The sequence below is a fragment of the Ambystoma mexicanum genome, chromosome 5p (genome assembly GCF_040938575.1).
Source record: "Ambystoma mexicanum isolate Mex_15411 chromosome 5p, UKY_AmexF1_1, whole genome shotgun sequence".
NCBI lineage: Eukaryota > Metazoa > Chordata > Amphibia > Caudata > Ambystomatidae > Ambystoma > Ambystoma mexicanum.
The window spans coordinates 1,020,143,431-1,020,164,746 of NC_090930.1; positions in this window are offsets into that span (position 1 = coordinate 1,020,143,431).

Sequence of the window (21,316 nt, forward strand, 5' to 3'; positions counted from 1 at the left end):
TGGGAGTTGATTTTTAGAGATGAAGAGTTTAGGAGTGTTTAGGCATAGGGAGAGGGTTTTCTCTAGCCATTCATGTTTGCATGGTCAGTCAGCATGCGGTGAGGGAGGGTGGTTGGATATGAGGTCATTAGTTGAGTACTTAGGGACACCTGTATGTGAAAGACAACAGGGCACAATATGTAGCATGGCAGGCTTTTTGTGGGATTCCTGTATGAGAATACTATAAAGTATAATATCGACTAATGTTGCACGCTTCATTACGAATAACTAGATGTGAGCTAGTCTGTAAAACAATGCAAGACATATTGTAAGGGAAACGTAGATGTGAACATAAAGTGCACCATAGGCTAATTCACTTTCAAGTAATAGCTAGATATGAACAAACAATAGAATGCTATATGGAACAATTCAATGCACAAACCTTGGGATTTCTAGAGTTGAGGTACACCAAAAGCAGGATAGAGCACATTATGGAAGAGCGGAATGCCTTCTCAGGGGGTAGGTAGATGTGATATTCAATTGGGTGTGTAATATAGGGATAATGTAATGCATTTACCTAGGATGTGTATCCTAGGAAAGGAGGCAGTACTAGACCACAACGGTATCCAGTGATTATACCTAATCAAAAATAGAAAATGACATTTTAACGAATACAATATACCGATAAAATGCTGATTCAAAATAAAAAAAAGATATGTGGGGTAAGGGGTTAAATCTGGTGGGGAGGCGATTGGGGTGGGGTATTAAACATTGAGAAAAGGGGGTGGTCCCCCCAAAAACATTCATTTCATTCTATATTTTTTGGCTCAACAAAATCACATAGATCTGACCACAACATAGAACAAATGAAACGTGCTTTCGTCCGGATACTTATGTGGGCGGTTTTAGTGTAGAACAGGGAATACAGTGCGTTTTTCATGAAGATGTGAGATAATATAAGTCGCCATATTGGGAAAGTTACAACTTGGGACAACAGGGGCCTGGCTAGGGGTATCACAAGCCTGGGGCAGGTGGGGAGGTCGTCCCTTGCCCGATTCCAGCAGAGGTCAGTGCCAGGGGTTATGTAGGTCTAGGGTACCAGGGTACCAGGCGACCAGGCAAACAGGAAGCACCCTTAGCCTCTCAGGCTGCCATGACGAGGCTGCCATGGGAGGCTCGGAAATGCGCAATACCAGGTCAGGTGACACGTGCAGCAGCAGGTCACGCTTGGGGAGGGAGACATCAGAGATAAGTGAGGGGAAAGAGGGGTTAAAAGAGAAAAATAAGAAGCGAAAACAAGAAAAACAAGGAGGCTCTGTGGACAAAGGGGGCTCTGTGGACAAAGGCCTTTCTTGGCTGCCAATGGAGGATGGTTTCAAAGGGCATTTTTCATACTTTATTTAAATTTTGCAAAGAACAAGAATGCTCCACAGGGTCCACGTTTATTTGCAAACCACGAAGCTGCCAAAGTAGAAATGTATACTGTGGGATCACAAATGTACATTTAGAAATGTTCGCAGAAAACCCCACAAGAAATATTTCTCGTTTTAAAAAAGTGTTCCAAGATCCCGCACAGGAGGGCATATATTCAGCGTTTTTTAATATGAAAGATAATATCCCAAAATGGAGGCATTCATGCCACCTGCAATACTCAAAAGATGTGTTCAGACCAGCAGCACCTTCCACAAAAAGCGTCCTTACTCTATTGCTGACTCTTGTAAAGGCTGCCTATATTATAAAAATGATTTGTTTTATTTGCAGTCATTTTTAGCCACAAAGAAAGTTTTCATTAGAAGAAAAATGCATATTTTATTAGTTAAAGCAGTTTTTGTAACTTAAGTATTCCTCAGTCAGGAATGAGATCTGTTTTTACTCCCCCCAAAAATCATTTTACGGCCAACTACCAAAATAAGGGGTACAATACCTCAAATTCTTGTCTGGAGCCCTGTAAAAAGCGAAAAGCAGCTTCCGGTTATACACTGCATGCAACCGCCATGAATATCCGCAGAAGTCTACCAAGTCCTGTAGAAATCTTTTGCCCACTCATGGTCATCTGTTTCTGATCATTTTGAAGGCAGTGGCCCTCATTACGACCCTGGCGGAATTCGGAAAACGATGGCGGAAATGCAATACCGCCATCGAATAGCGCTCGGTGCGACTATGACCCGTCACCGCAAAGTACGAAGCCATTAGCGACACCGTAGTGAACGCCAACGCTAACTGCACCAAGCACGCGCGCGCGCGCCATGCCAAACCGTAAACACCACCATGGCGCAAGGGTACGCTAATTCCGACCCTAGCGGACATGTACCTAACGCCATCAAGCATGGCGGAATGAACCATTCCGCCATGGTGAGAAGTACGGCATCGCGAATCAACCGTAAACGGCCCCACTGAGTGCCTGTACACCGCTCCCTGCCCACAAAGTACAACTCCCCGTAGGTGCAATGAAGTCACAATGCAACCATTGAAATGTACAAGTCACCCATGCATGCCAACGAACAAATGAAACACAAGAGGGGCCAATGGGAGCTGCAGGGCACAGATGGCACGAATACAGAAGCCATCCCAATGGACATGACCACAGTCCCCCACCAAGAAACGCACGCAAACACAGGCACCTGTGACCAGCAATATTCCGAAAATCACATCATTCCACCAGTCCACCTGGCTGACCGGCATCTGTTACACAAAACCCAATCCCCCGCCCCTGAGCATGACAACATTCAAACAGTCATATTGGCAGCCCCCATCCCTGACCTCACGGGCTTCGTAGGCAAACGCGTCCAGTACAGTACCACGCAACTAAACTCCGAAGCTGGAACCCAATGCAGATCTCCTCACAATACATCGCTCCCCAAATAGGAATATGCCACATCACTTGCAAAGAAGAACGCTACACGGGCCAAATCAGAATAGAAATTTAATGCACAACAAAATCACCAAGCCCATACAGCCATCAGGCCATGAACTCCAAAACACATTTCACCATTGTGGGCTGCATCCGCAAGAAATGACCAGCCACTACTTGTGTGACGCCCTGTTCCATCATGGTACACAGAGCCACATTCACGTACGAAAAGACAACATGGAAGCGCACACAACCGCAGGGCCGTCCCAATGGGGAGGCACTAGTCCAGCTGAAAGGCCGAAATGTTGCTCCGAGCCACCAGTACTGCGTAAGGGCATGTGGCCCATTGGCGATCGTCCCATAAGATCGTAATGCTGCTCCACTGATTAACACGAAGCAGCAGGTGTCGGGAGTAAAACCCATCTGCAGGAGTGGCATACAGATGGCAGTGGCAAAAGGGGAGGAGATACCTGTCAACCAAAAGAAAAGAAAAAGAACAGAATGGCCATCAGAACTACATTCGAACAACTCACTTCAATGATCACACTAAATCCACAGCCATATGCATGCTAGCCCACTCCAAAGGTTCATCACCACCCAAAAACCACTTGCGACTCATAACTATCTATATCGAGGTGTAAACACCATCACAAACGAGTGTACCTGTGCATGCGTCTGTCAAAACAGAATCCATCAGATGGGATTGGTAACGTGCATGGACACAAGTGTCTGAGGGCGCGTCGAGACAGGGAGGGCTCAACAAGGCCAAATAGACGATGGTCCCACTATGGCAGCCCTGCATCACATAGCGTAGGGGAGGCGGATAGATTCCAAGAAGCCCTGTACATGGCAAACTCTGTATCAAATCACCTGCCCATGCATCCATTCATCATTCCCTCATCCCGGGATTAAAACGCCTGAATATTTACTCACATAACATTAGAAATATCCATTGAGTCTGTGCGTTATGCAGCCTGCAAAATCCACAGTGCCCCAGCCCGTAATTCCAGTGTTGTGAAGTAACATGTATTTGGGAACGTCCGGCCTCATCGCCCACGTCGCTATTGCGCATCCCAAACCATTCATATCAATCATTGCATCCTCGCCATGGCCCCTGTCCCAAGGACATTGAACAATAGTATGTTATATTTGCAGTCAGACCTGTGGGCATTTCCTCGCCGCTAGCTGAAAACCGAAAGCGCCGCCCTTCGAATTCCTCATTTGCAACATCACGTCGAAGAGGCATCTGTGGCCGTTTGAAATCACTAATTAATCCATCTAGTGCGGCTGTGTGTGAAAATGGCAACTGCCTTCACCCACAAATGGGACGCCCCGCCCGTCGTTGCAACTCGGTACAGTGATGCATGAGGGCCCACCGTTACTCGAGTACTACGTACCACTGACCCTTCACAAGTCTGTTCGCGACTGCACAGATAGTATGTGAAACAATGGGACCATAGCAGAATGAACATATCAACCAATGTTACACGGCCATCGGGTACAAATACATGATTGCAATAGCAAGATGCCATTCCCCGAATTGCAGCGTTGTGTGCGGGACGTGCTCGGCCAAAGGGGAGAGCAGTTTGCACAGGTGGAATGAATCACCACAGGTGGAGGCCATACAGCCTGAAAACACATAAATTGCACAGCCAGTCTCCTCCCACAACCACACCGAAATGCTACCGGCAGGACTCGCGATGTTGGCCCTGGGGGACCTGATAGCACTGCAAGTACTCCAACTACAGGAAGAAGACGAACACCAACTACAACCGGCCGCACGGAGGAGACGCAGGAGGAGGAGGAGGGCAAGGCAGGGCCAGCAAGGGCCGCCAGCACAGCCACTACCACCACGCAGGCAGCCCGCAATCCCACGCCTCCGAGCACATCCGTTCAACCTCACTGATGAGCAGATCCACACCCTCTACCGTCTGGACCGGGACACCATAGCCGCCATTGTGGACATGACACAGGCTGACCTTGTCAGCATGATAGACAGCCCAACCGCCATCCCACCCCTACTGAAGGTGGTGTCTGTACTCCACTTCCTGGCCACAGGCACCTACCAGCACACAGTCGGACAGTTGCATGGCATTTCTCAGCCACTGTTCTCACGGACACTATTGCAAGTGCTCGATGCCCTCCTGCAGCACGCAGACGACTACATCTCCCTACCACGCTCGGAGCAGGAAATTACCAACACAAAAGTGGGATTCCATGCACTTGCCGGCATACCGGGTTGCATTGGTGCCATCGACTGCACCCATGTGGAATTGGTCGTCCCACATGCCATGGAGGCCCAGTACCGCAACCGAAAACAATTTCATTCTCTGAATGTACAAATGGTGTGTGACTCCAACAGGATCATTACACATTGTTGTGCCAGATTCCCTGGATCAACCCATGATTCTATGGTCTTGAGGAACTCTACAATACCACGCTACATGGAGCGACACGCAGGGAACAGATCCTGGCTACTCGGTGAGTCTCATTACATGCATGATAATGTGGGGTATGTGATTCGGCAATGACCTGGCAGGAAGGGGGGGGGGTGTGCGTACGTAGCAATGGCATTCCACATCATACGTTTCTCGTCCACATACAGGTGATGCTGGATATCCACTGAAGAGATGGCTCCTCACACCAGTCCGGAACCCACGGGACCAGCATGAGGAGGACTACAACCATGCCCACTCACGTACCCGTGTAGTCATTGAACAGGCATTCGGCCTACTGAAGGGTCGTTTCCGCTGCCTCAGCAGGTCTGGCGGGGCACTCCTGTACCGCCATGTGAAGGTTGCAAAGATGGTGATGGCATGTGTCATGCTCCACAACATGTGCATACGTAGAAATGTGCCCATGCCCCCTGACGCAGAACTGCAAGCACCTGATGATGGTCATGATGAGGGTGGGGATGTGGCAGCACCTCAAGGAGTCTGCGAGGCACCGGAGGGCCGTGACATTCGTCAGCATCTCATTGATGTATGCTTCTAGCACTCACGCCTGGTGGCTGATACATGGACACGGGACTCGTGCGTGTGTGTCTGGGACATGCACAATATGGACTGTACGCCTATGATGGCCTAGTACACAAAGATCAATGTCCACACATCTCATTGGTTGATCGTGCACTGTTTATGGCATATGTGATATCATGTTGTACACCCTATCGACCCGCCACCCAAGTGAGCCCAACACACCCCCTCCACCCTCCTACCTCCCCCCCGAACACCAGTGTCCACAGATGCTCGTTGTCAGTGGGCAGTCGCTATTGCAAGCCCCCTCTGCGGGTATCAGGGGCACCCCTGCCTGTGGAGCGCAGGTTCCTCCCAGATCTACGTTGGGGGCTGCCCTGGACGGAACTTGCAACGGATGATGTCTCTGCCTGCTCACGTCCATGCATGTCCCTAAGGGTTTGCGAGAGCTCAGTGAGCACACGGCACACTGCGGCAAGTTCGGCACATACGTCCTTGGACGTCGCATGCAGTTCCCCCCTCAGGCTCTCGGTGCTTCTCTCCATTTGGACTCCCAGGCTCTCGGTGCTACTCTCCATTTGTGCCCTTAGTGTCTCTGTACCTCTCTCCATTTCTGCCCTAAGTGTCTCAGTTGATGTTTCTATGTCTGCCTTAGTGCCCCCACATTCATCGGCATGGTCCTTGAGGAGCGTGGCCAGTTGCTGCTGTTGCACGATTAACTGGTCGAGGGACTGTTGCCTCTGCTGGGCCATGGCCATTTGCTGGGGTGTCAGAGAGGGGCTGTTGACCTCATGTTGCCTTGCCACAGGGCTTGTGGGGGATGGCCAGTCGTCGTCTTGTGGGTGCCCCTGCGTGGTATCCTCATGTTGTAGGGGATGGGACAGACAGGGGGATTGGGACAGGTCATGGATGGATCTGTCTTCGACATCCCCGTCTTCTGTGTCGGAGCATGCTGCCATCAATGGGGTGTCACCTATGGTGCTGCTGCCACCAGAGGCAGTGCCTTCTGTGGCATCCGTTGGGGGGACCTGTGGTGGTGGTGGTGTGGGCATGCTGGCTGCTGGGGTGCCTGTTGATGTTCCCTCCTCTGTGCTGCCACCTGATTTGTGCTGCTGCCGTGTCTTGATGCGTGCAGCTGAGGTGGAGGGTCTTTGGCCGTTGGTCTTGGCCCTCTTTGCAGGTGTGCTGGTAGGGGTGTCCTGAAGCTCGTCGTTTGGATCGGACCCTGTGGTGGAGTAAAGGAGGGCGAGGGTTATTGATGGGTCTGTGGGAATTGGAATGGCATTGTATCACATGCATTGGGGTGGTACCTGAGGGTGATTTGGGTCGGGGCCTTGGAGGTGCTTTCATTTGTGTGTGGAGTGAGGGTGCAGTTGTTTGGCAGCCTGCAGTTAGGGTGTACCTGCTGCACGTGTAGTGCGTGTTTTAGGGGTTTTTAATTATTTATGTATTTATTGTGGGTTTTAACGTGCGCTATCAGGCCGATGTGTGTGGACGTTCTCCTGGACATGTGTTTCTGTTGCACTATGTGGACACATGGTACTTCACATGGTTGGACTTTGTGGATTTGGCATTGTTTTATCTGGCCCACCTACCTGAATCTTCGGATGTCTGCACTCCTTTCTCCATCCCTCCGACTCCCTCTATGCTCTCCATTCCGATGGTGGAGGCACAGATTTCTTCCCAGGGGGTCAACTTGATGGGTGATTCAGGACCTCCCCCGGTGGCTGTGGCAATGTTGCGGTTGGCAGAGAGTATGCTGCGGACGCGTATCCGCAGGTCGTCCCATCGCTTTCGGCATTGCTGTGGGGTGCGGGGTGCGGTCCCCACCGCACTTACCCCCTGTGCCACCAGAGCCCATATGGCCTTCTTGTTTGCAAGTGCCGTCCTGGTCATTTGTGTGCAGAAGACGACGGCAGCATTCTCCTGGAGGGTCTCTGTTAGCACGGTGAGTTCCTCACGGGAGAAGTGGACCTGCCGCTTGCGGTCGCACGCTTTCTTCGCTACTTTTCCCATTTTTCTTGGTTTCGCTAGGGTGGATGACGGGTTGGGGTGTGTCTCAGGGTAGTGTTTTTAGTGGTTGTGTGGTTTTAGTGGTTTTATAGGTGTACGGCGGGATGTTTCCCGTTCCGGGCCCATGTTTTAACTTCCGTTTCCGTATATTTCCGGTCACCGTACTTTCCGGTAGGCGCACACTGCGGTGTCCACTGTGATGGGTGGCGGTATTGCACCTAGGGCGCCGTACGGCGGCGGTGTGGGCCGTTTTGGGGTCTTTTCCGCCATCGCGGACTTTGCACTTCCGCCATGCCGTGGTGCTCGTGCCCGATGGGTCGGAATGGGCCGCACTTTGCTCCTTCGTGCAATGGCGGAAACGCTATTTACGCTGTGGCGGTCCGGTCAGTCACTTTCCGCCAGGGTCGTAATGAGGGCCAGTATGTTTTAAAAATATATTTCTTTGCTTAGTTTCACTGCTTGGTATTTCTAAGGTGAACAATGAAACGGGTTGTTTTTTGTTTGGGAAGTCTCTTATTTTAGTTGGGTTAGGGAAAGTTTTGCAATGTGTTTTTTTAAATGCTCGTTTTCTGTTGTGTGCGTGTGGCCAGGCAGCCTGTTGTTGGATACATATGTGGCATTCTGCATGTGCTGAGATTCGGGTTATGGAAGCGGATGTCTTAGCATGCAAAGCTATTGGTCACTCACATCAGTAGAGTGCACCTTCTACGCCATCTTGTCCTGGAGGGGTAGGGATGTTTAATACATTGAGTATGCTATTTGTCAATTGTGGAAGACTTTTCTATTGTAAAATGGTGGCAATGGGTGCCAGCAGGAAAAACAAATAAGAATACATGTAAATATGGCCATACAGCAGGTTCTCAAAAACAGGCGAATCTTAGTGACATGGCCAATGGTACAAAGATACACCTTTACCATCGGTTATCTCAATGCACCGCCCATATTCACACAAAAACACCGAAATATGACCTGTGTGCAATAGTGTAATTGTTGCACACGATATGCACTAATAGGTGGGCATTTAATGGCGCATCTAACATTTGCAAATGTTCCTGCTGCATGTCAAATGCACAATTTGTATGAGGAAATGTCAACAAGAGCATCATTTAGTGCCCTAAACATGTGCATCTTTCAACAGATGCCTCAGAAATTAGCATCAAGGCACAATTACACCAGCAAAATATTTCAAACACTTTGTTCAATGTGTATTCTGGTTTTGTATTATGTGCATAGTATGTCTTGAGATTAAGACAATATTGCATATGTTTTAGCTCCTGGTTGTAGTTTTATCTTGTTGCTCAGGAACGTTGTGGAGTGGTATTTATGACTGTTAATGTACAGTAGGATTATGCATTGGCTTCACATAATTGTGTACGAACCAACGTGATTACTAGACAGTCACATGGCAAGTGCTCCACTTCCGAATAGCCTCTCTTTGTTTTAATCGTAAATATTACAAGATGGTGAACCTCTGAAATGAGGTTGGGATGTGCGTTGGCATCATGTATTGCCAGAACACCTCTGAGGACACTGGCATGTCAAGTACACTCACCTGTCAGAGGCCTGATCAAGCCGCAACCATCTGTCAGTGCACTCTCATGCCTCCAGCAGTTGTGGTATTGCATAGTATCAATGGATGTAGCTGTCAGGTGTACCCCTATATTAGTCAGCATTCCCATTCATGATTATGTTGTGTACATTGCACAATATATGTACATTCGAGGAATGCCAGTGCCTCCTGTTCCTGTACACGTGTTCTGTGGCCACAGATATATGAGGGCCACATGGGTTCTATCAATGTCAAAGCAAATGACAGTATCCAGCTGTATTATAAAATTCCCTCACAATTTCTGCCGTAGCACATGTATATTGAGGCATGCCTATATATTCCCTGGCAGATGTGAGTTTAACATTGAGGACCCTGCGTAGAGTCCATGACTGTAAGGTTTATTATATCACCACTGAGATGCCAACGGTCCTCTGGAAGGAGCCAGCATCAAAGAAATACACTGACAGTACCTTGACTAATGGTGCTATGGGATGTAATCGCATTGTGGGTGTAGTGAGGGCCCCCTCCCACTGCCTCACCATCTCCAATATGATATGGGTGGGGGCAGTACCTCTGGATGACCTCATCAGCCAGTCAAAATACAGTGATCCTCCTCCTATATATCATTCACCTTCTAATTGGTCGATGCATCAGCTTGATGCCTATTGGATTGGCCATTTTGGGAATGTGTACCTGTTTCTCTGGCTGCGTTTTTATACTGTGTTGTTTGTTGGTTGTGACTGGGCTGCACTGTTTGTTTCTTTGGTTGGACAAATCAGTTGCACTCTTTTCTGGGCCACTTGCACCACATTGTGAAAGGAGCAAATGTAGAAGGCCTTTTTTTTAGCACAAATCTGGTGATCAGATTTTGTGAATCAGGGTGTTGGCCCATTTTGCACACTTTCCGTAGTCACTCCCCCCATTCTATGCCTAATTTGGTGTATGGCATGCTTTCCACACACGTGTGCATCTTTTGCACATGTTTTGCACTTCTTTTATAAACTGGCACATCTCTGAGATGTGCACTTCTGTGAATGAGGCACATCTATTTCTGGCACACTTGTGATGCATTTGTGGCACATCTCAGATTTGAGCACTTTTGTCTTTTCTGGGAAACTGGCTCATATACTTTACATTTTTGGGACATGACAATTCTGATGCTGAAGAATAAACACAATGGTCATTTGGTAGCTTTGCCCATATGTTTACTGACCCACGTTTGAAGTAAAACATGCGCCCAAATCTTCGCAGGCAAGACCAATTAATCTTAACTAGATCAAATTTAGCAAATGTTAAATACGGCATGTGCTGAAGGGGGGTCTTCTTGCGATGGGTAACCAGAACAACTGATACCAAATCCTCAGTACAACATAAACAATTTATAGAAAAAGGCAGGCTTGCATGCATGCAATTTCAGTAACTGCGCTGTCAATTTAAAAAAAGCACAGTAAATCAAATGTAACCAGTAATATCCAGTATGCAAATGGCGTGTCATGCCATATTTGGGCCTGCTTGTAGGATTTTGATAGATGCTTTACCAGTGCTGGAATTGGGCCAGATTTCCCAAGATTCAAAAGTGGTCAAAAATGTCCTCCACAAATTCTGCAACTGGGGAAGCCAGAAGGCTATGCGCACGGCCGCGCCGCCGTAATATGCTGCACCCACCATGATCAGCTGTTCCCAGACATTCCAAGCTAGAAAGAGCTTGGTTATGGCAGGCCTTTTTTTGTTTTGAAGTTAAGCATGTTAAAGTGCAATTAATGTTCGATCGTTGCAGCACCCTGTATAAAAAAATAAACCATTCTGAAATGCTCATGAGTTTCAGCATAGCCACAAGATAGCGTCAGCTGATCTGATCAAGCGCTTTTTAGGCATCAACGGAGATCAGGGCCAGCTGGAAATGTGTGCTTACATTTGTGTTTACATCAGTGTCCGTTGAAGTATATACAGTACTGAATAGTTTCGCACCCAGGATCAAAACCATGGTATTCCACACTAACCGGGTGAGTGGGCTAATGCTGAACATACATTTGCCTATGGGGCTGATCAGTGGGATCAGATGGTAAGAGGAGAAAAGAAGGGGATCCTGGCCTTGTTTGGTGAATATGAACATATAAGAATTGCGCCAAGATTCTGAGCATCTACCTGCCTTCTCGAAATAATGGAAGACCTGAAGTAGTTGAGCACCAAGTATATGCTTAAACTCCTTATAAAGCTAAAGTGGTAGCCCCTTTGGCCAAGCTGCTTTATTCAAAGGTAATATTTCCAGGGCATCTTAGATTCCCTGAATAGTTGGAAGCTAAGATAGCTCCCAATTGGGATGATCTGAAAATTAACGAAATGTAAACTGTTTTAGACAACAATTGCTGTGGTTCCTTCAGAGTTATTACCTGCATTTAATTCCTAGCAGTAGTTTGAAAATATATTCATGATTAATATTGAATCCTGTGTGGCTGCCCCTCTTCATCAATAATGTTAACACCTGCTTGATTTGCCAGTCTCTCAAGTGACGTAAGTGATTATATTGGCATCCTCATAGTCACATTGATCCTAAACCTGACACAAAGTATCCAGACCTTCAACCAGCTAGGCTGCAATGTCCGCCCAAGTGTGCACTAAAGAAATAAGCATCTGCTTGGAGGATTGTTTAGAAAGAATGGAACTGGAGTGTTCGCATTCCAACAGCCACCGCTTATCGAAGGCTAGCCTTGAAGGAATACCAAACCATAAACTGTTTCGGTGAATGAGTGTTCATAGAAGAATGACACATATTTTTCCTCAGAGTGTATAATTCTGTTTGATCGAGTAGTTCATGATCACACCAGCAGGTTTGCGGTGAAGGAGCCTCCTCCTTAATTTTAGGTAGAAGCAGAGAATAGTTAGAGATTATTTTTTTTATTTTTTTTTTACTTGTGTTTAATTGTATTACAATTTTACAAGGTCTTTCCGTCACTTCCAAACAAGTTCCCTTTGATTATTTGTTTGTTTATATCTTCCAATAGTCTTCTGTTATATACTCTACTTCTTAAAAGTTGGCAGTTTTTCTATTTGTTTCCTGTTATTTTTTTTTTCCTTCCAACTTCAGGCTTTCCAGGAATGTTGCTGTTGCTACAGTCAAAGTTGTGGAATCTCCACACATTAGATTATTCCACCAGATTTCTTCGCTTGCAGTCAAGTGCTTTAATCTGTGTGGACGGAGGTAAGTTTGTCTGAGTTTATCCGTTCCTGTACAGTGAAGAAGTAGGTGTCGTTATGTTTCAATCTCTGCGGTGTTACAATAACGACAGTTATTGTTCTTCGTCTGCTTTCTGAGGAAAAGGATCTCGTTCGTCTTCAATATATTTAGACGTGCTCTCAGAAAGATTGTTCGCAGTCTTTTGTCTGGGAACTTTTTTAGATAGTTTCTTACTTCGTCTATCTTTTGTGTATTAGTTGTGTGATGGGTCAAAGCTGTGTGTTCTTCCGCGTTTTCTAGCGTCTCAATCCAGTCTTGTAGTTTTAGTTTTTTCTTTAGTTTTCCTGGGATGCGTTCTATGTCCCATTCGGAGCATCCCATTTTTTCTGCTTGTTCCAGTAGGCTGTTAGAGATTATAATGCCCAAGAATTCAAGCGATGACCCATGGAGGAGAGATTGTATTATTGCGCCAGTATCGATTCGGAAACATTGCTGATGCACTGAGGAATAATACGAGTCAGGTCTCCTCCGTGCGATTTACACTCTTTATTTTTATAAATGGGGCACAAGCAAGCAAAAACGTCTCAGGCATTTTCTAACAATGCACCTTCTATGTCCAAATTCCATCCTTGTGGTTAGTCCCAAGTGTATTTTATTTCTGCCACTCTTTCACAACATACCTATTTTCAAAATATGTATAACTCTTATGTAAAGGTTCAAATAATTAAATGCTGACCTTTGTATGATCACATTTATTTTTTTCCAGTTTACGTGTTTCAATGCACTTTTATTCCAGAGGCATTTATTTATTTATTGATTTATTTATTTATTTATTTATTTATTTATTTGTTTGTTTGTTTGTTTTATTGTGTCTGTGTCTTAGTTTACATGAAACCGTACACACAAAACTGTTTTATAGACGCAACAATAAACAGAATCATCTATATACATAACAGGATTAAGCGACATGACAACAACTCACTCCCTTTACAATTAACAGTTTACAGTATGCCTGAAAGGAGATACAAAGCAGAAAAAAAAAGAAATACATTTCATTCAAATAAAACATTCATGCATACTAAGTTTAAGTCCATTGTCTTTGCTTCCTACTATGTACAAACTGGATCAATTTATTTATGTTTATTTATTATTTATTTATTATTTATTTAGCATTTATTTCACTGCACGAAGCCCTCAGGCATCTAGGAGCTAGTTACAGAAAGTGAGATATATTATTGAAGTGCAGGGATACACATATGGTTACAGACAAGATAGGTGTGGGTCAGCCTACTAGCAAAGCCTCATCTCATGGTACAGAGGGCAATATCAAGTACACAGTACTATGTAAGTAAAACGCAACGTAGTACATTAGTCAGAGATCACACTAGGTAAGATAAACACAACCTGGCAAAGCCTCACCTCATGGTGAAGGGGGGGGGGTTACATCAGGTGGGCAGTATCGGGTAGATAATGCAAGGCAAGATTCAAGTCAAATAGGTAAGGTACCTGATCATATGTAGCATGAGGCAAAAGTCACAGTCAGGAAGGTTGTAAGCGGCAGCACATAGCACACTACGCTAGGGACAGATCAAGTAGATGACACACAGTTTACCAGTGCAATGAGAGGCCAGGAGTTGTAGTCAGGTAGAGGCAGGTTCCGTAGGCAGCGCAGGGCATCCCAAAGACAAAGAGAACGGCAAAAGCAAAGTGTCGGGATTCATGTCATTGAGGAAAAAGGGCCGAGCAACACGCTGAGCCGCCGGAAGACCCGGACAGGCCCAGACAGGAGAAGAGCCTTTTAAGGGGGCCTTCAAAGGGGGATGCCGACAATCCTTCTGGCTACATTTCGATGCTGGACTTAGATCCAGGTCCAGCCAATGGGAAGCACGGGCTGCAATAGTCGCCCAAGCGGGGGAAGAGTCATCATAGGCTGGCAGCTGCCTCCTTGATGGTGTGGCTGGAAGCAGGGCGGCCCTCTAAGCAGGAGCAAGTACTCTGGCGATAGTGCTGGGAATCAGGCATCCGCATAGGGGCTTCCATCAAGGTGTGGATCGATGTGGATCAACATTTGATGTGCCACTCATTTTTTTCCAGCAATACACCACCTTTGGGAAACGGACACTCTTAAGTTTTCATGAAAATAAGATGAAACATGTCAATTGTGGTGTGAATACCTTTTGTGATATGTCATCTATTAGATAAAATATAAACCATTATCATATATATTTGACAATGCATGTATTTAAATAATATATTTCTATATGGTGGCCAACATGTCACCTTGTGGCCAATACAAAGATCCTTTCCATGCAGTTTGGCGAGAGTGGTATGTCTCTTGCTGACCATATTGGGTTACTTACGTAAGCCCTGCAGTAATCACCTGCTCCCTGAAGCATAGAGCTATGTTACCTCAAGCTATTTTATGACTTATTTGTATAATTCACTCACACACTCCACGATGGTACCTAGGCATTCATTCAGGAAAGGAGGATTGTTCACAGCAGAACTCTTGGTGCGGTAGTTAGGACACAGCCAGCAGCAGATAGATACTGATTTACTATGGTAGGCAGGCGTTATAATTGAGGGAAAAAAATGCTTTCACTTTTTTCTACACTGAAAGTAGCTATTTTCCTTTCTCAAATCTTCAGGTTACTTATTTCAAAGCTTAGATGATTGGAGGGAAAGGAACACCCTCCGCGTCTGGTTAATCAGTAGTGCAGTGTGCTGATTGGATAATCTCATGATGAAAACAGTTTTCTTGCTGGAGTGTATCAGCGTTGACGACCCTCGTTTTCTGGCTATGTCAACTGATATGACATCATTATGGATACACATTATGGTGCGGACAAATAAATACCTTTGAAGGGATTTCGAGTTTATATGCACTTCCCTTTTCTGATGCCTTCACTGCACTATCAGGACAGATTACTCTTTTTGCAACTTTCCCACCATAGTTTCTATGGACGCCCTTTCTTTTTGCTCCGTTTTTTAACCTGTTCTGACTTTTTGAAGGGACGCAAAGCCTTCAGCTTCACTCACCTCCTTGGCCTTTGGCTCATTGTTATGGGTAAACTGATCAGTCCTTCAGACCATCAATACAGGGAAACTCCCTTTTGCATTTGTTTACTTTTTAACATTGCACACAGCATTTTACAATGCAAGGCAATGGGGATACTTTTGTATCACTCTAGCTTTTTACGCATGGGATTTTTGGTTGCTTTTATATGTGCCTAAAGACAAACTGGTGGCAGCAAATATATTTTTACAATTTTTGCGTTACTTTTATTGTGCACATTCGCGTTTACGGCTTTTGGCTACTGAACATGGCTAGTGCCCGAAAATGGCTGTACCATGATATTTTTGCTTGTTCTTTGGCTATATTGTAGTTTAGCCTTCTTTCAAGTTAGAAAATTCCATATAAGGTCATGCACTCGCGCGCGTGTGTGTGCGTGTGCGTGTGTCCATCCAAGTAAGGGGGTGGGACTGGCTGGTCCCACTCCACATCCATGGTACCAGAGAGTCTGGTTGTGTGGCAATAGTGAACCAGTAGCTTTCCTTAATTGGACAACTACTGGCTGTTTGAATGGTGCATATCCTTACCATTGGTGGGCTTGGACTTGCTTCCAGCTTGGATTTCTTCACATCATTGTTGGAGGCAAGAATCCCTCCAAGAAAAGTAGCATGGTGAACATCAAACGACGACCCCTGAAGTAGCCAGTATCACTTCCAGTAGACAGCCTGGTGAAGCTCTGCCCCTCTGCCAGATCTTTGAAGACCCTGATCAGTGCTCCAGCCCTTGGACTAGTGAGACCAACTAGTCTCAATGCCTTCATGAGGATCCACCCATCCTGAGCCTTTGGAAGTGTCCCTGGACCACCCAGTGGATCGGCCAGCTCTCTCATGGGCTACCTCACCAGAACCGTCGCCGTTGCATGGTTACACCCGGAACTTTGGTAGTTGCCAGTTTGTAAAACAAGATGCCTTGCCTTTGGAATTTCAGCAGCTCAGCATAAAGGAATCCTGTCCTGGAGAAGCTTCTGTGACAACGACTGGAAGGACGCCTGTCGTCGCATATGTGCGGAGACCATCACTAGAACTCACCTCCCACTTCCTGTTAGGTGTCCTGAAGAGGCCTGCATTGGTGAATCATGCTTCTGTGCCAAGGGTTGCATCTTGCATCTGTGCCTGACCAGAAGAATCCTTGCACCCGCAACTCCTGGAACCAATGGCGGGAAATGCAACCTCCAGTTACCACCAGAAAATCAGCATCAGGGGGGTAAGTAACACATTGCATCATTTCCCCTGTCCTCCATGGGATAACATTGGGAACACGTTGCTTTGTCTCCTAACCTTCCATTCCACTGCGTTTTGGTTGTCAAGCCTGGGTAGTACCGCCTGAAATACAAAAGAACATTTAATTACCTTAGTAAAATTGTTGAAGAGTATTTTGATCTATCACCAACACAAGTAAATTGCATCTTAGCTAAAGAGACTGCATTCTGGGGAGAAACATTGTGGCTCCTGTGACTTTTGGGCACAAGGACCCAATCCTCTTAGGGTTTGGAATGCTTAAGTTAGGGAATTCACTTGTGCTCTGGTTCCATCATTGACTGCATTTTATTAACTTACCTGCTTGCTGAATAAGTAATTTTAAATGCATATATGAACCTATAGTGCATGTATATATTTTATCAAATAGTGTTGTGCGATAATACTACCTGTTAGTTTCATTTTTCAGGTTGTGCAGAAGGCCTAAAATAAAGAGCTGTATTTTTATGCTTAGCTGTCTACATTGAATTATTGTGTGCCATACTGTGTGGACTCATTGGGGGTAATTCATAGAATTCAGCGCACAAGTGGCGCACGCGGCTGGCGCACAGTGTGCGCGTGCGAATCCCTGCGCCAGCCGCGTGCGCCAAAATACATTTCCGCGCACAGCATATTCATGGATTCCAGCCACCAAAACCAGCCGTGGCTCACAGTGGCGCAGCGACCCTGCAGCAGCGCCAGTTACGCCCCCAAGAATGCCCCTTGCGCAGGGAAAAGCCATCAAAATCCCCAATCCAGCACAAAGGGCTGCGCTAACCCTGTACCAGCACGGCAAGCGGGGTACGTGTATCACTGGGGTGCGCGGGAAGTTCCTCACGTTATTTCAGCTGGGTACGTGTATTTCAGGGGTGCGCGGGAAGTTCCACACGCGATTCCATCAGGGTACGTGTACATCAGGGGTGCGCGGGAAGTTTCACACGTAAATTCAGCAGGGTACGTGTATTTCAGGGGTGCGCAGGAAGTTCCACGCGCGAATGTCCTGGGTACGTCTATTTCGGGGTGCGCGGAAAGTTACACACGTGAATTCAGCAGGGTACGTGTATTACTGGGGTGCGCGGAAAGTTCTACACGCGATTCCATCAGGGTACGTGTATATCAGGGGTGCGCTGGAAGTTCCACACGCGAATGTCCTGGTATGTGTATTTTGGGGTGCACGGAAACTTACACACGTGAATTCAGCAGGGTACCTGTATTACTGGGGTGCGCGGGAAGTTTCACACGCGATTGGCCCTGTGCGAGCGTGGTACGTGTATTTCAGGGGTGCGCGGGAAGTTTCACACGCGATTTCAGCTGGGTACGTGTATATCAGGGGTGCGCTGGAAGTTCCACACGCAAATGTCCTGGGTCGTGTATTTCGGGGTGTGCGGGAAGTTACACACGTGAATACAGCAGGGTACGTGTATTTCAGGGGTGCGCGGAAAGTTCTACACGTGATTCCATCAGGGTACGTGTATATCAGGGGTGCGCTGGAAGTTCCACACGCGAATGTCCTGGGTACATGTATTTTGGGGTGCACGGGAAGTTTCACACGCGATATCAGCAGGGTACGTGTATTTCAGGGGTTCCGTGGAGTACTACACGTGAATTGGCCCGTGTGGGTCCTCCCAGGTGTTCGCTCCACAACCTCCACGGCCCCTGCAGGCAGCCCACACCACGGGGGAGTAGCCTGCACCCCCACTCATGTCCCCCAGCACCCCCACACCCCAGCACTGTGGGGCACCCTCCACCAGGCCCCCAACTCATGTCCCCCTGCACCCCCACCCCCCAGCACTGCGGGGCTTCCTCCACCAGGCCCCCACACATGTCCCCCTGCACCCGCACCCCCCAGCACTGTGGGGCACCCTCCACCAGGCCCCAACTCATGTCCCCCTGCACCCCCACCCCCCAGAACTGTGGGGCACCCTCCACCAGGCCCCAACTCATGTCCCCCTGCACCCCCACCCCCAGCACTGTGGGGCACCTGCCAGCAGGCCCCCACTCATGTCCAACTCATGTCCCCCTGCACCCCCACCCCCCAGCACTGTGGGGCACCTGCCAGCAGGCCCCCACTCATGTCCAACTCATGTCCCCCTGCACCCCCACCCCCCAGCACTGTGGGGCACCTGCCAGCAGGCCCCCAACTCATGTCCCCCTGCACCCCCACCCCCCAGCACTGTGGGGCACCCTCCACCAGGCCCCAACTTATGTCCCTCTGCACCCCCACCCCCCAGCACTGTGGGGCACCCTCCACCAGGCCCCAACTCATGTCCCCCTGCACCCCCATCCCCAGCACTGTGGGGCACCCTCCACCAGGCTCCCACTCATGTCCAACTCATGTCACCCTGCACCCCCACCCCCCAGCACTGTGGGGCACCCACCACCAGGCCCCAACTCATGTTCCCCTGCACCCCCACCCCCCAGCACTGTGGGGCACCTGCCAGCAGGCCCCCACTCATGTCCAACTCATGTCCCCCTGCAACCCCACCCCCCAGCACTGTGGGGCACCTGCCAGCAGGCCCCCACTCATGTCCATCTCATGTCCCCCTGCACCCCCACCCCCCAGCACTGTGGGGCACCTGCCAGCAGGCCCCCACTCATGTCCATCTCATGTCCCCCTGCACCCCCACCCCCCAGCACTGTGGGGCACCTGCCAGCAGGCCCCCAACTCATGTCCCCCTGCACCCCACCCCCCAGCACTGTGGGGCACCCTCTACCAGGCCCCAACTCATGTCCCCCTGCACCCACACCCCCCAGCACTGTGGGGCACCCTCCATCAGGCCCCAACTCATGTCCCCCTGCACCCCCACCCCCCAGCACTGTGGGGCACCCTCCAACAGGCCCCAACTCATGTCCCCCTGCACCCCCACACCCCAAGCACTGTGGGGCACAATCCACCAGGCCCCCACTCATGTCCAACTCATGTCCCCCTGCACCCCCACCCCCCAGCACTGTGGGGCACCCGCCACCAGGCCCCAACCCATGTTCCCCTGCACCCCCACCCCCCAGCACTGTGGGGCACCTGCCAGCAGGCCCCCACTCATGTCCAACTCATGTCCCCCTGCACCCCCACCTCCCAGGACTGTGGAGCACCTGCCAGCAGGCCCCCACTCATGTCCAACTCATGCCCCCAGGCACCCCCACCCCCCAGCACTGTGGGGCACCTGCCAGCAGGCCCCCACTCATGTCCATCTCATGTCCCCCTAAACCCCCACCCCCCAGCACTGTGGGGCACCTACCAGCATGCCCCCACTCATGTCCCCCAGCCATCATCACAATCTAGATCCCTGGCCCCTATGGTCAGCCTCCAAATGCCAAACACCCACCCGAGTATTGCATCCACCCACTTAGAAATGGCAATGACATGATAGAACCCCAATTGCAAGTTTGGAAATGAACACATGTCCCTCACATACACCCAATGGGTGTCAGTGAATCTCAAAACCCATATCATGATATGCATGAAACCAATGAGATGATACTACACATTGAAGTTTGAACAAAAAATATGTATTAAAAGAAACATAAATTGAATCAAAAATATACAAACAGAAATGGGAATTTAAAAAAATAAAAAGCAGCATGTCCGTGAAATAATGCAAAACCACAAATCATAATCCAAAGGAAAGGTGTCCAAAGTCACAGTCCACAAAAGTAAATCCAATGGAAAATTAAAATTGAAAGCCATTGCTCCATGGGTAAATTGTAAAACAAAAATGAAAATCCAACAGTCAACTATACACAGATAAACAAGCCAGGGTCCATGATCCCAACAGAAGAAATGAAACCTATCTAATAACACTACCTAATAAAAAAAAACTATATACAAATATGTGGCCCATTGTCCAAAAAAGTCCAAAAAAAATGCAAAACCAAAGGAAACCTAACACTAACTACAGAACTATTTACAAGGGCAGCGGGCTAGTCCGACGGCTCACTTTTGGATGTCCCGGGCAGGGAATCATCGAACTCCAGCTCAATATCCCGGAGGCGGTCCTCCTCCATGGCCCTGAGGGTCCGCAGGGCCGTCGACGTGTCCACCTCCAACCCCCTGCGGATTGCCTCGAGGCACTCGGCCCGCCTCAGGGCCCTCCGCATGGAGTTCTCCGCCCTGACCATCGTGAGCCGTGCCTCTTCCGCCCGCTACCGCTCCGCATCTATGGCGTGGCCCAACCGCTGCCACACGGAAGACACTTCCCGTCCTGGGTCCTCCTGCCCTCCGGCCGATGCCTGCCCCTCTGATGTCGAAGGCCCCGAGCCATCATGGCTCCCACCACATTGCTGCTGCTGCTGTGCCTCTGCCCGTGCACTGCCCCCTGCTGCCTGCACATCCTCCGCTGGCTGGGGTGCAGTCGTTGATGTGGCCACCCCTGCTGGACGTCCGACTCCCGACTGTGGCAGGGATGCCTCCTCCACCAGCCTGGCCGCACCGTCAGAGGCAGCTCCACAGGCCACCCAGGTGACTGATG